Source organism: Trachypithecus francoisi, unplaced genomic scaffold, assembly GCF_009764315.1.
Source record: "Trachypithecus francoisi isolate TF-2019V2 unplaced genomic scaffold, Tfra_2.0 Lachesis_group3, whole genome shotgun sequence".
NCBI lineage: Eukaryota > Metazoa > Chordata > Mammalia > Primates > Cercopithecidae > Trachypithecus > Trachypithecus francoisi.
In genome coordinates, this window is record NW_022681468.1 from 5,805,507 (window position 1) to 5,822,368 (window position 16,862).

At 34.9% G+C, this 16,862-nt stretch overlaps 3 non-coding genes across 3 annotated transcripts; all 3 read right to left on the minus strand.

The window, feature by feature from the left end:
• Positions 1-320: 320 nt before the first annotated feature.
• Positions 321-395, minus strand: LOC117071863. The gene has a single exon (XR_004432596.1). It is a non-coding gene; the product is annotated as a small nucleolar RNA SNORD113/SNORD114 family (small nucleolar RNA).
• A 6,782-nt stretch (positions 396-7,177) lies between these two features.
• Positions 7,178-7,249, minus strand: LOC117071861. The gene has a single exon (XR_004432595.1). It is a non-coding gene; the product is annotated as a small nucleolar RNA SNORD113/SNORD114 family (small nucleolar RNA).
• A 9,246-nt stretch (positions 7,250-16,495) lies between these two features.
• LOC117071871 lies at positions 16,496-16,567 on the minus strand. Its single transcript, XR_004432602.1, has one exon. It is a non-coding gene; the product is annotated as a small nucleolar RNA SNORD113/SNORD114 family (small nucleolar RNA).
• Between the last annotated feature and the right edge of the window lie 295 nt (positions 16,568-16,862).

Below are 16,862 nucleotides of genomic sequence, written 5' to 3' on the forward strand. Positions count from 1 at the left end.
TCAGCAACCCACCACCAACACAGAACAAAAACTCTGACTCTTGCATACAAATGACCATATGCTCCTTACCAGAATGGTAGAAGCCTTGGGTATTAATTTATTGGGAGTCTCAGATAAGTTTTAATAATAATCCATGTTTCATTACATTCACTGATAATAAGTACATGACTTATGCTTTTTGTTTTACTCACTGATAAATTTTTAATTCATGGGCTGATTTTATAACAAAAATGCAATCCATCCCCAAGAACCACAAAGTCCAAGGACAGGGTACCATAAGCTCACTTCCCAAAAAAGGAATAATTACGTGTCTCTTTGTAATGGACCTCAGAGTTGCATATGGGTTTAATCAAAAATCCTGTTTCAGATACCCCATGGTACTCATCATTGGTCCAAGCACGTTTTTCTTCCTTTATATCATTCATTTATTATTCATTGGTTCATGAATAATAATATAACCACAAAACTCTAGGAATAAGATCTCCCCATTAGTGGCTCTCTCCCTAAAGACTAGGTCTCCTTTTACAATGGACCTCAGAGAACGCGTGTGATTAATTGACATCCATGCTTCATACCAAATCCACATCCACCATTATTTCTTCCGTAGTCTTAGTCAATTTGCCCATGTTTTAAAGATAGATAAAACCACCATCTTCCAACACTGACAATGTCTTCCATATTCTCTCAGGCTGCTACACAAAGAGTTATCAGCCAGGACCATACCAATATGGAAAAGATTAAATCATTTGTGGTAGAAAATAAGATACAATGTTCAATAACTGTGAATATAAATGGTCTAACTACTATAATTTTGTCACTTCAGTTGTGCCAAATTATATTAAACATATTTTCAGAACACATTTCCATCACTGGTCCATTCCTGGTGATTTTAATTTCTGTTATAGATATTAATTCCTTTGAAATACCACTAAACACTCCTGAACAAAGCATCCAAATCAAGGACATGAACTTGAGGTGGTAACTTACATTAGTATCTATATTCTTTACCCCACGGATCTAACTGCCAAGATTTTGTTTCTTAGAAAATGAATGTCATCTATCCTGTGGTTGTTACATGGAAGAAAAGTAGACTTATCCTAGAAGAACAAGAAGAAATAAAAGGCATCTCTATAGGAAAGGAAGAAGTGAGAGGGTCTCTATTTGCTGGTGACATGATTTTATATACAGAAAATCCAAACTACCTCACAAAAAACAGTTAGAACTGACTTCTGTAAAATTGCAGGACAGAAAATCAACAAAAAAAAAAATTCAGTAATGACTCTATATGCTAATAGGTAATTAACTTAAAAGGAAATGAAGAAAATAAGCCCATTTACAATAGCACCAAAAATATTGTCTAAATTTAACCAAAATGGTGAAAGACCTGTATATTGAAAACTATAAAACACTAGTGAAAGAAATTGAAGAAAACACAAATAAATGGAAAGATACCCTGTGTTCATGGGTTGAAAGAACTAAGATTGTTAAAATGTCTATGCTACCTAAACCCATCTACAGGTTAAATTCAATTCCTATTAAAATTTGAATGTCATTTTTCATTGAAATAGGGGGAAAATCCTTAAATCCATATAGAACCACAAAAGACACTGAATAGCTACATACAAAAAATCTTGAGCAAAAAGAACAAAGCTGGAGGCATTACAATCCCTCACTTCAAAATATATTATAAAGTGATTATAATCAAAACAGTATAATACTGACATAAAAACAGATACATCAGCCAATGGAGCAGAATTAAAAGTTCATAAATAAACTCACACATTTACAATCAATTGATTTTAGATAAAGGTGCCAAGAGCACACAATGGGAAAAAGACAGTATCTTCAATAAATGGTGTTGGGAAAACTGGTTATCAACATGCAGAATGAAATTAGATCCTTATCTCACCCAATATACAAAAATCAACTCAAAATGGATTAAAAACTTCAACATAAAATCTGAAACTATAAAACTACTAGAGGAAAAGCTCCACAACATTGGTCTAGACAATGATTTTTTTAATATAACCCCAAAAACACAGACAACAAAAGTAAAAATACACAAGTAGAATGTCATCAAATTAAAAACCAAATTAAAATTGTTTCCAGCAAAGACAACAATTAACAGAATGAAGAGACAACTTCCAAGTCAGGGAAAAAAATGTGCAAACCATACATCTCGTAGGCATTAATATGCAAAATATATAAGGAACACAAACAATTCAATAGCAAGAAAACCCAATTTAAAAACAGACACAGGATTTGGACAGATATTTTCCCACAGAAGACACACTAATGGCCAACAGATATATAAAAAAATTATCAGTCACTCTAATCACTAGGGAAACACATATTAAAATCACAATGAGATACCATCTCTTATCTTTTAGAATGGCTTTCATCAAAAAAATGAAAGGTAACAAATGATGGCAAGGATGCAGAGAAAAGGGAACTCTTCTATATTGTTGGTAGGAATGTAGTTTAGTACAGCCATTGTGGAAAAAGTTATGGAGGTTCCTCAAAAATAAAAATAAAAATAGAACTACCATATGATCCAGAAACCCTACCCAAAGAAACTGAAACCAATATGTCAAGGGAATATCTGCATTCTTTTTTTTTTTTTTTTTTTTTGAGACGGAGTCTCGCTCTGTCGCCCAGGCTGGAGTGCAGTGGCCGGGTCTCAGCTCACTGCAAGCTCCGCCTCCCGGGTTTAAGCCATTCTCCTGCCTCAGCCTTCCAAGTAGCTGGGACTACAGGCGCCCGCCACCTCGCCCAGCTAGTTCTTTGTATTTTTTAGTAGAGACGGGGTTTCACCGTGTTAGCCAGGATGGTCTCTATCTGCTGACCTCGTGTTCCGCCCATCTCGGCCTCCCAAAGTGCTGGGATTATAGGCTTGAGCCACCGTGCCCGGCCCATATCTGCATTCTTATGTTTATTGCACCATTATTCACGACAGGCAAGATACGGAACCAACTTAAGGTCCACCAAGGGATGAATGAACAAAGCAATTGTGGAATATACACACAATGGAATACTATCCATCCTTTTAAAAGAAGAAAATTCTGTCATTTGTGACAGTGTGGATGAACATGGAGGATATTATGCTGAGTGAAATAAGCCAGGCACACAAAGACAAATGCCACATATTCTCTGAGTTGAACTCATAGAAGTAGTGAGTAGGATGATGGTTAACGGAGGATGGGGTGAGAGTAAGGGAGGGAATGGGGAGTTGTTGATCACAGAGTACAAAGTCTCAGATAGACAGGAGGAATAAGTTTGACATCTACTGCAAAGCAGGATGACTACAGTCAATGAAACTGTGCTGGGTATTTCAAAATAAGTGAGTAAATTTCAAATGTCTCACAATAAAAATGATAGGTAAACAATAAAAATGGTGGCTATGTTAACTAGCTTGATTCAATCATTTCACATTGTACACCTATATCAAAACATCCCATTGTACCCCACAGATGTATACAATTATATTTTTACATTTAAAATAATATTAATATTAAATTTTAAAAAGAAAAGAAAATCTAAAATTATTCATCTAAGTCTCCACCTTAGAAAAAAGAGCAAATTAAATCTGAAGTAAGCAGAAGGAGGAAATAACAAAAACTAGAACAGAAATCATTGAGACTAAAAAGAGAAAATCAGTAGAGAACAATCATCAATAACCAAAAAAAAAAAATGGGTTCTTTAGAAAGTTCAACAAAATCAAAAAGCCTCTAGACAGCTAAGAAAAAAAAGAAAAGTCACAAATTGCTAATATTAGAAAGAAAGGACATCACTACAGACCCCATGGACATTAAAGTGGATAATAAGGGAATAATATAAGCAGCTCTATGCCCACAAATTTGATGACATTAAAGATATGCACCAATTCCTTGAAAGATACAAGCTGCCAAAACTCACACAAGCAAAACTATTTGAATAGGCCTATATCTAGTAAAACAAATTTAATCAACAGTTAACTCTCCAAAACAGAAAACACCAGACATGGATGGATTTACGGATTAATTCTTCCAAACACTTAAGAAGAAATTATGCCAATTCTGTACTCTCTTTCAGAAGATAAACTACTTCCTAACTCATTCCCAAAGGCCAGCATTACCCAAATACCAAAACCATTAAAAAATATTCAAAGAAAAGAAAAACTACAGGCCAATATCTCTCATGAACATACCTGTTAAAATTCTCAAAAAATATTAACATCACAACCAAGTAGAATTTGTCACGGACATGCAAGCTTGGCTCAACATTTCAAAATCAGTTAATTAATCCATTACATCAACAGACAAAGGGGAAAATATCACAAGATCATATCAATAAATATAGAAAAGCATTTGACAAAATTCAACACTCATTCATGATTAAAAAAATAAGGCCAGGCATGATGGCTTACGCCTATAATCTCAATACTCTGGGAGACCAAGATGGGTGGATCACTTGAGGCCAGGAGTTTGAGACCAGCCTGGCCAACATGACAAAGCCCTGTCTCTACTAAAAATACAAAAATCCGTTGGGCATGGTGGCACATGCCTGTAATCCCTGCTACTCAGGAGGCTTGTACATGTACCTTCTGCTTAATTTTGCTGTGAACCCAAAATTACTCTAAAAAATATAAAGTCTCTGGCCTGGGGTGGTGGCTCACCCCTGTAATCCCAACACTTTGGGAGGCCCAGGCGGACAGATTGTCTGAGCTCAGGAGTTCAAGATGGTGAAACCCTGTCTCTACTAAAATACAAAAAATTAGCCAGGCATGGCAGCATGTCCCTGTAATCCCAGCTACTCAGGAGGCTGAGGCAGAACGGCTTGAATCCAGGAGGCAGAGGTTGCAGTGAGCCGAGATTGCACCACTGCACTCCAGCCTGGGCAACCTGACCTCAGGTGATCCGCACACCTCAGTCTCCCAAAATGCTGAGATTACAGGTGTGAGCCACAGTGCCCGGCCTAATTTGTCTGTATTTTAAATATGGCACAATAAATGACCACAAGCACACCATCTTACCCCACAATAGGAACACTGACAATATAAACCATTGTCTATGTGCTGCCCTTAAACATTCAACAGATTGGCCGGGCGAGGTGGCTCATGCCTGCAATCTCAGTACTTTGGGAGGCCAAGGCAGGCATATCATGAGGTCAAGAGATTGAGACCATCCTGGCCAACATGGTGAAACCCTGTCTCCACTAAAAATACAAAAATCAGCTGAGCATGTTGGCACGTGTCTGTAGTCCCAGCTACTTGGGAGGCTGAGACAGGAGAATCGCTTGAACCTGGGAGGCGGAGATTGCAGTGATCCCCAGCTTGGTGACAGAGAGAGACTCCGTCTCAAAAAAAAAAAAAAATACATATAAATATATATATATATATATATATATGTATATATATATATATGTTCAACAGAAATGTAGTTTAGCTGGGGTGCAAAAATAAAATGGAATAATCCTCAACTCTAAAAGTCATTTAAAAACTCCCTTATTTTCTTTAACGTTCTCAATTGTGTTGAATGGAAATAGAATTTTGTTTTTGTTTACAATCATTTCTATCACTGGGCAATGCACAGAGCTTTTTTTTTTTGAGACGGAGTCTCACTCTGTCGCCCAGGCTGTAGTGCAGTGGTGCCATCTCGGCACAGAGCTTTTTTACTTTATTTAAAAATGTGCCCATTTATTTCTCTAAAATAATAAAAAGCATGAACAACTCCCCACAAATCAAGAAGATAAAAATTAACTTAAATCCATTCCTACACTCTTTACCCACCACAGAAGTAAGAGCCATAATTTTCACCACTGAAAAATAATTAAATCAGGTATGGTGCATCTATTGTGTAAAGTAAGAGCAGATTTGTGAAAGAACAGCATACATGCATTTAAATCTTTCAAGGGGCATTTGTAGGACTGGACAAGATTAATTATAAACTCTCATTCACACGACATTTTAAAGAGTGGCCAAAGAATGGCCTGGAATATTATTTACTGATTCATCTGGCACCCAACACAAGAATAAAAGCTATTACAAGTATCCATCTATGTGTTTTCTACCCAGATGGTAAAAGTCTAGAACTTTATTCCCAATCATGGATCTCATTTATACAATACAGAATTAGGTAAATTTAAACACTTTTTTATGGCAAAATTTCGCCAAAATAGTCCATGCTAGACTCTACTTTATGTATCTCTTTATTCATTTTTTGTTTTACTTATTCATTTAGTAAGCATTCATGAACAATTATTTGTTTTTTCAGAGAAAACACAGTATGATCAGCCCATCAACAACCCAGAATTGTAATACAATTAAATGCAACTATACACATGAACCTGACCCCGTATGGGAAGAGCCTAGTTTTAGGTCTTTTGTTTTGCTTTTTCTTTACCCAAACATCAGTAAGATACTACAGGATAAATAATTCACACTTTTTTAACACATGCTCCTCTTCAGTCCATGTTGTACCTCAGTGGTTCTCAACTGGGGACAATGTTGCCCCCCACAGATGAAAATTGCCAAAGTCTGAAGAAATGTTTGATTGTCACACTGGGAGGAGGGTCAATATTGGCATCTACTGAGTAGAAGCCAATGAAGTTACTACACATCCTACAATATACAAGACAATCCTGCACCATAGAGAATTACCCAAAATGTCCATAGAGCCAAAGTCAAGAAACACTGCTTTACGTTCCTCAAATAACTGAATACATTCACTCCTGTGTATACATTCACTCATGATATCATCAATATCTGTGAACATACAGACTGCATCAGAAATATGAGTGGCATTAACACCTGTCCATTTGCTCATTACTCCCAGACTAGATCATATTTTCTTGTATTCATTAAGAAATAGCACCACCTAAATAATGCAGGACAAACAACATTGATTTCTACTCCTTACCCAAGTAAGTATCAGATTTAATCAATTTATGTTGAAACTGAGTGCTTCAGAAATGTGTTAATAATAATAAATACATTATACATTCTCATAATTAGGCCACATATGGCTCTACTTGTCTTCCTTTATTTACATATTTGTTTCATTTTTCATTTACTTAATCTTTTCTAGTAATACAATCCACACCTATGAACCTCAACCGCCTAAGAACAAAATCCCAAATAATTCTAACTTCTACTATGATATCATTTACCATATAGGTGTTAACTAGGTCTCCTCTTGTAATGGACCTCAGAGTTACAGGGTTTAATCAAAATCATTGATTCAGACACCCCAGAATACTCATCATTGGTCTAGGCCTAGCATTCCTTTTTTATTCATTCATTCATACTTTTGTTTATTGTTTCACTCATTGAGTCACTAACAACAAAGCCGATAGACACAAATCAAAAAAATCTAAGAACAAGATCCTTGAATATTACTGAGATCTATAAACTTATTTTCCATAGAAGTGATACTGCATTTTTTTAGAATGGATCCAAGCATTATACAAATAATGAACTACACTTCTTTGCTTCATACCAATCTCACATTAATATTTCACCCAGACTTTCTTGTATTTAATTTGTCCATATTTTAAAGATAGTACATGAGGTAGCCAGCCTCCAAAATGGCTCCCAAAGCCCATGTCTCCTGGTACGCATAGCCTTGTGTAGCTTCTTTCCATATTAAATCATGACCGCCTGTGTTACCAATAGAATACTGTGGAAATGATGGTGTATGATTTCTGGAGCCAGATTATAAAATACTTTGAGAGTTCCACATTTCTCTGCCTTAGATTGATTGCTCTAGGGGACATCAACTGCCATGTTGTGAGGATACTCAAGCAGTCCTGAGGAAGAGTCCATCTGTGATGAAACTGTGGCTTCCCACAATCAGCACCAACTTTCCAGCCATGTAATTGAAGCAGACTCTCTAACACAGTCAAGCTTTCAGATGACTGCAACTCCATCTGACATCTTGCCCGCAACTTCACAAGAGACCCTAAGCCAAAACTGCCCCCAGTAAGCCTCACCTGGATTCCTGCCACATAGAAACCGTGAGAAATAACAAATGTTATTGTTGTTTTAATCCATTAAATTGTTCAGTAATTCATTACACAGTAGAAGATAATAATACAATAGAATGAACAACTGTGGAACCACCATCTTAACACACAATGAGGACACTGACACTATCTTCCTCTTCCTATCTGCTTCGCCCTAGAGGAGTGAATAGACTTGATCTTTAACATTAAAGAAATGTGTGTAAATAAACCACGGCACAAAATAAAATACAATATTAAAAACCTCTGAAAAATAAAAGCCCTCATCATTTGTAATGGACCTAAGTTGGGCTGAATAAAGACTAATCATAAACTTTGGTTCACTTCCATTACTGATTTTTGCATGGTATGCTTTTCATATACGTATATATTTAGCCGTTTATTCTTCTAACATAATTTAGTGATGAACAAGCCACCTAAACCCAGGACATGAATTGTGACTATTATCTGCAACAGTCTCTGAGCTCCTTAACCACAGAGGCGAAACACCCATATCTTTATTGTTAATGAATAATTAGGTGTGGCATGTTCATTGTGTGAAGGAAAATACACATTTTAGAAAAAATGAAACAGCAAAGACTTAACTTCTTTTAGAAATTATTTTAGATTAATCATAAACCTTGGTTCCTAACACATTCTCATTATTGAGTCAGAATAACCATACCTTTTGGATTTATTGTTTAATTTTTAATATAATGAACCCTTAAATCCATCCAACACAAGAGTAATAAATGTAACCATTACAACTATCCATTTGTATCCTCCTTAACCATATAAACACCCAAACCTCATTAATCTTTTTTAAGGGACCATATTTGAGCATTGCTGAGAGTGTGCCATGAAGCAGTGATCCAAGATTTACCTTAATTTAAGCATTTACTGATTCACTTGTGTTCTTTCTTTTATTTAATTACCCCAAAAATGATTTGATGATGTATTCATCTTTTTTAAAAAAAAAGAATAAAACCAAACAGTAATCCAGAAGTGGAATACCATTTCATGCAACTGTTGACATGCACTTTGTCCAAAGTGGGATCCATGTAGATTTCTTTTTTTTTAATTTGTAAAAATGGGTTAATCGTTATCTTTGTTTGATGACACATTGGTCAATCCTCCATATTCTTTTAAATAATTGAAACACAAACTCATCTGTTCATTCGCTTTTTACAATACATCAAAATGAATAAAATCCAAGAAACTGGACAAGAACACTGACTAATATCTGTTTGTATGCTCACTTGCCCAAAAATACAAATGGCTAGATCATTATTATTTTTTTAAATAACGTTCAGTGAACAGAATTGGATTAATAATACCTACGATCATATTCTCAATATTAGTCTACACCTTGCCTTCTCTCAATTAGGCAATTATTGGAAAAATTACTTTTAATGTAAATGATTTGTTTGTTTTCTAAATAAAACCGACAACCCAACATCAGTCCAGAATTACAACAGGGACTCTTGTGAAATTAGATATGTCTTTTATGGAAAATTGTAAGGGAAACTTAATCTATGTTATGAAACTCACTGCTTCAGAAAATAATAACAATTAGTAATAATCCTTGTTTCATTACAGACTTGCATAATTAGCCCATCATTAATTTCTGCATCTTTATTCTTGCACTGGTTCACTTCTCATACCATTCATGGCATGAAAAACTGAGAATCAGATCGTTGGCTATTCCTAACTTTTGCTGTAAGCCTCTTTCCCACAGAAGAAATAACTAGTTTCTTTTTTCTAACAAACCTCTGAGAATCAAAATCTTTGATTCCTACAGCTCAGAATACTAATGATTGGTGATACTTGACATACTTTATGCATTGTTTATTTCTTTATTCATTGATTCATTAATAATAGTATAATCAATTCTCATGAATCAAAAAGCTCAAAAACAACATCTGTGACTACTAATAATCGTATATATGTCCATTGAGCACAGAGCTAATAGATGAGGTCACTTTTTGCAACATATATGTGTGTGTGTATTTGCATACATATATATACACACACATATATGCACTTTTTGCACATATAAATTAATCAACATCCTTGTTTCATGTCAGTTCCATGCTACTCACTGGTCCACGGTTGGCCCTTTTTCAAGTGCCAAAGATGACGTAATAAATTACCAAGGAATCATAATCCTGCTGCACAACTAGAACACTGACAATATTGTCCATCTTCCTATATGCTCCTCCCTCAAGGAATTAATGGCCTAAATCTTTATCAATGGAGAGGTACTTAACTGAATCACAATGCAAAAATAAAACAGAATTTGAATCGTCTCTGAAAATGAATGAAACACCCTGTATCTTTTTTATTGAATTTTACTAGTACTGAATCAGATTAATCACAAATCCCAATTCTGAACATATTCTCATCACTGGTCCATATTGGTGTTACCTAGTTTTATTTATTAATATATCCAGTTATTATTTTAATAAATTCAGGCAACACCCATAAACCAACCTCCCAATCCAAGAACAGTAAACGCTAATTGTTACTTACATAAATCTCTTCTCTCCTTACCCACAGACGTAAAAGCCAAGATCTTTAGCATTAGAGAATGATTAAACCAGTTCTTCACCATAATGTGCTCATTTGGTGAAGTAAAATACATACTATCAAGAGAAAGAAAGACCCTACAGTTAGACTTTTTAACGGAAATTTGTTTGGCAGTATTAGATTAATCATAAACTTGGGTCATCTCATCATTGCCCAAAAATGGCACTCCTTATTTATTGACTTGTGTAGTTTGGACTTTTAAATAATACAATGAATATCAACATGAGAATAGGAGCCATATCTATCATAAATATCTGTCTACATACTCCCTATCCATAAATTTAACAGATAGGTGATCATTTTTGGTGGATCTCACTTGTGTAAAATTAGATAAATGTAAACCTTTGTTTTATGGCATATTCTCATCAATGACACAGAATCTTTCTGATTTATATGTCTAGTGATTTGCTTATTTATTCATATATGCAATTATGCGTGGAATAAATTACGTATCTGTTTTTCTAAAGAATTACTCCATGGAAATTTCAATGTGTGCTTTACCCAAAGCAGGGGCAACCTGGAGCTCTATTTATCTGGACAACATTAGAGTATAACTGGAGTAATCATTATCTTTGGTTCATAACACATGTTTCTCATTGGCCCATGCTTGGCCTTCTCTTAAGTAATTGATCTAGATATGAACAACCTCCTATATTCCCATAGAACAATATATCAATAACAGTGGACTCCAAGATGAAAGATACAAACTGTCAATATCTGTCTACATGTTCATAGCCCATAGCTACAGTCAACAAAATCCTCCTCTTTTAATTTTCTTAAAAATAAAACTCACTAAATAATGTTGGATTAATTATAACCCTGGTCATATGACACATTCTCAATATTGGTTCATGTTTGGCTCTATCTCAATAAAATATAGTAAACCCACCAGCATCCCAGAACTGAAATACTCTATGATCTCTCTCTATGAACTTAACCCAAGTAAACCCAAGTTAGAAGCGCCTAGATCCCACTTTCCCTATATGGACATCGGTAGGGTAGAACGGTATTAGTCATAAGCTTTACTCCACATCACATGCTCCACACTGTCCAGAGTTGACCCTTGAGAGATAATTATATTCATTCAACTTAAAAAACAATATATAATTACCAGAGATCCTAGATTCTATACTTGAACACAAAACAAAACAACCCACAGGCTCATTACCCATAGAAATAACTGACTCTATCCCTTGCCATTTTTTGTTGTTTTTTATAAAATTCAGTAGATGCAATTAGATGGATCATAACTGGTGTCATGTAACACATCCTCAAATTGGCACATATTTGCTCCTTTTCTGTTACAGTCATGTAATATTTTGTTTATGTAAATATTTTCCCTTCTTAATAAACTGACAACCAGCAACCTCTTACCAATCCAGAATGCCAACATGGACACTTAGATGCATCTGTCTATGTGTTTCTGTGTGTCTAGAGCTCCTACGTACTCCAAACGACAGCTTTTGCCTAGGTATTATATCGAAATTCAGTATTCTACAAATATATTACTAGTAATACTTGTTTCATGACATGCTGTCATAAATGGTCCACATATGATAGTCTTTATCTTCACTTACACATTTCTTTGTTAATGCATTCATTGATTCACTTACAATCCCTACCTAAGCACTCACTGAAGCCTAAGAATCTGAACTTCTACTCTGAACTCCACTCCCTTACAGAGAAGAGCAAGGTCTCTTTCTAATGGACTTCAGAGTTTAGGGTTTAATCAAAATTAATGATTCATATGCCCCAGAACTATTTATCACTCACTTTTTTCTCGTGTATTTACTTATACACTGTTTATTGATTATGCATATTATTTCATTAATAGTTTCACCCACAAAATAATTTAATACCCATGTATCACAAAGACAACAAGACCTCTGAGTGTTGCAGAATGCTATCTCCAGGCTCATTTCCCACAGAGCTGGTAGACAAGATCTCTTTTTAATTGGGCCTCAGACTGTGCCTATAATTAATCAATAACCTTGCTTCCTACCCATCCCGTGTGCCACTGCTCTTTGCTCAATCATCTTTCACTTAATTTATTCATAACTTAACAGCAATACAATGAACAGTCTATCATCTCATTCCACAACTGGAACACTGGCAGTTCTTTCCATATTTGTAGGTGCTCCCTTCCCAACAATGTAAAAGCCTAGATCTTTATCAATAGAGAAATCTTCTTAAAATATGGTACACAATAGAGGAGAATATTAAGCAACCATGAAAATGAATACAACCCCCTCCAATTATGTTTGTTAAGGGATTCCAGTTGTACCAAAATAAATTCATCTTTGTAAGGGACTTCAGCTGTACTGAAATGAATTCATCTTAACCTATGGTTCATTACATATTCCCAATATTGGTCTATGCATGACATTGTTTAATTGGTTTTGATTTTGTTATTTTATTTTTAATTGACAGATAAAATTACGTGTATTTATAGTGTACGACATGATGTTTTGAAGTATATATACGTTGTTGGTTGACTATCTCTAGCTAATTAATATAAACATTACCTCTCATAGTTGTCATTTTTGTGGTGAGAACACTTCACATCCACTCTCTCAGTGTTTTTTAATTCTATTTATGTTTGAGGTAGCCATTCATTCTTTGAATTAATTCGATGGACAACATGAATAGCCCCCTTCAAAGCAAGAACAAGAACTCTGTTACTCACATGTGCCTCTCTGTTTCTTATCCACAAAAGTGACAGACATGATCTCCATCCCTGGATAACAAATAAGTCAGATCTGGCATATGGAATGTGGAGTGAAAACCAGATTTTTAGAAAATTCAAGAAGCAGCACAGATTTAGATTTTTTAAGGTACCTAAGTCCTGTTGTACCAAATTTATATATTTAAAAAAAAAAACTGCAGTTTTTGTCAAATTCCCATGATTAGCCTAAGAATGGCTCTGGTTTTATTTATTGACTTGTTTAATTACTAATTTAGGCACTATAGGGAAAACTCCTGAACCTACATCCTAAGAAAATAAAAAAAACTATGCATGTTCCAAATTCTATCACTTAAGCCCCACCCACATAGGTAAGAACCAAGGTGATCTTTTTTATAGGTCTTCCTTGATTAGAATTGGATAAATTTATGTTCCCATTTCTTAACACATTTTCACCAATGGTCTGTGTTTGAGCCTAACTTATGAATCTATTCATTTATTTGTTTATTTTTTATTCACTCATGGAATAATTTGTTAATATTTTTATTTTCTTCAAAGAAAATGCAAAATGGCCTAAAATATTATTGCAAATAACTGATTCTATGCGTTTTATCCACAGTGTGCAGAACCCATACCCCTTTTATTTATACAGACATTTTTAATGATAAATTAACCTTATTCGTCTATGTTTGTCCTCTTTTAAATAATTGCTTTCCTGCAAACAGTAGGACTGCTATACTCCAACAACCACCAAGCTAAAAATCTAATCAAAAACTCAATCCCTTGTATGGCAACTGCAACAAGCACAAAAAAGTACTTAGGAATATACCAAACCAAAGGGGTGAAAGATCTCTACAAGGAAAACTACAAAACACTGCTGAAAGAAATCACAGATGACACAAACAAATGAAAACACATCCCACGTTCATGGGTGGATACAATCAGTATTGTGAAAATGGCCATGCTACCAAAAGGAATCTATAGATTCAATGCAATTACCATCCAAATACCATCATTATTCTTCACAGAACTAGAAAACATAATCCTAAAATTCATATGGAAGTGAAAAAGAGCCCACATAGCCAAAGTAATACTAACAAATCTGGAGGCATTTCATTGCCCAACTTCAAACTATACTACAAAGCTATAGTCACCAAAACAGTATGATACTCATATAAAAATAGGCACGTAGACCAATGGAAAAGGAGAGAGAACCCAGAAATAAAACCAAATACTTACAGTCAACTGATCTTCAACAAAGCAAACAAAAACATAAAGTGGGAAAAGCATACCCTACTCAACAAATGCTGCTGGGATAATTGGCCAGCCGCATGGAGAAGAATAAAACTGGATCATCATCTCTCACACCTTAAACAAAAGCCAACTCAAAATGGATCAAAGACTTAAAATCTAAGACCTGAAACCATAAAAACTCTGCAATATAACTTCGGAAAAACTCTTCTAGATATTGGCCTAGGCAAAGAGTTTTGACCAACAACACAAAAACAAATGCAACAAAAACAAAAATAAATAGATGGGACCTAATGAAACTAAGAAGCTTCTGGACAGCAAAAGAAATAATCAGCAGAGTAAACAGACACCCCTCAGAGTGGGAGAAAATACTTGCAAACTATGATCTGACAAAGGACTAATAATCAGAAACTACAAGGAACCCAAACAAATCAGTAAAAAAACAAAAATAATCTATCAGAAAGTGGACAAAGGACATGAATCGACAATTTCCAAAAGAAGATATACAAATGGCCAACAAACATATGAAAAAATGCTCAGCATCACTAACTGCCAGGGAAAATGCAAATTAAAACCACAATAGGATGCCACCTTACTCCTGCAAGAATGGCCGTAATTAAAAAATCAAAAGTTAATCAATGTTGGCATGGATGTGGTAAAAAGGGAACACTTTTACACTGCTGGTGGGAGGGCAAACTAATACAACCACTATGGAAAACAGTATAGCGATTCCTTAAAGAATTAAAAGTAGAACTACCATTTAACCCAGCAATCCTACTACTGGGTATCTACCCAGAGGAAAAGAAGTCATTATATGAAAAAGACACTTGTACACGCATGTTTGTAGCAACACAACTCACAATTGCAAAGATATGAAACCAGCCTACATGCCTATCAACCTGCGAGTGGATAAGGAAAAATTCCACAAACTGTGGAATACTATTCAGTCATAAAAAGGAACAAAATAATGGCATTCGCAGCAACCTGGATGGAGCTGAAGACCATTATTCTCAGTGAATTAACTTAGGAATAAAACCAAACATCATATGTTCTTACTTGTAAGTGCGAGCTAAGCTATGAGGATGCAAAGGCATAATAATGACATAATGCACTTTGGGGACTCGGGGAAGGCTGGTAGGGGATGAGGAATAAAAGACCACACATTGGGTGCAGTGTACACTGCTCAGGTGACAGATGCACCGTCACCACTAAAGAACTTACCCATGTAACCAAAAATGACCTATTCCCCCAAAACTATTGAAATAAAAATAGAAAAATTTTTAAAATTGCACAGTGGTTAATATATAGTAAACAATTATTGTTAGCTATATTACTAACAGTTTTATTATTTTTTATTATTTTATTATTATAGTTTTATTTTGTCATTGCTATGAGGGAAGTATTGTTCTTGATGCTACAGTTAATAAAAAAAATTCTGCCAATAAAAAATAAATAAGCAAATAAATAATCCCTTCCTTCATATACTTAGAATAATAACATCAAAATTTGTTAACCTAAATACCCTGAACAAGAGCTCTAAATAACACTAACATCTGCCCATAAGCTCAACAGTTGGTGCCTGCTTGATCTTTCAATTAGGTAGTTCTGTAAGCAATTATTTATGTTCCCTTCTTTTCCCTTTTCATATTAAAATACAGAACAAAATTAACAGCTGGCAACCCAGAAACATACATCTGCCCATATGTTCCTAACCAATATGGTAACAGCCTTGAACTGTTTGTTTATTAGAACTCAGCTTCTCAGAAATATTTAATAATAATTTACATCTCATTACATACTCTCATAATTGGTGCATATCCAGCCCTCTTTGGTTGAATTCATTGGTGTGTGTCTTTATTTACTCATGCACTGATTTACTACTAATAGTAGGATTCATATTAGACCTGCAAAATCCTAAGCATGAGATGCTTATATTCCTCACTGCAGCTACAAGCTCATGTCCCACTGAGGCAGTAAACTAGGTTTGTTTTTACAATGAACCTCAGAGTCATATAGTTTAATCAAAATCCTTGATTCAAGCACCCCAGAGTACTTATCATTGGTTTAGTTTTGAGACTTTTTATTTATTTATACAGTTGTTTATTGATTTAGTTCATTAATTGACTAAAAATTACTTAATCAATATTCATGAATCACAACAAAGCAAGAATAAGATATATGAATGTTATAACTGATATATGTAGGCTAATTTCTCCAAGAGCTAATCCACCAGATCTCCTTCTACAGAGGATCTCACTGTTACACGTATGGACCAACCAAACTCCTTATGCAGTCTCACACTCAACGTGGCCCAGGCAGGGCCCTCTTTCTCTAGCCTTCCCTCAACTATTTTCAAATTTTA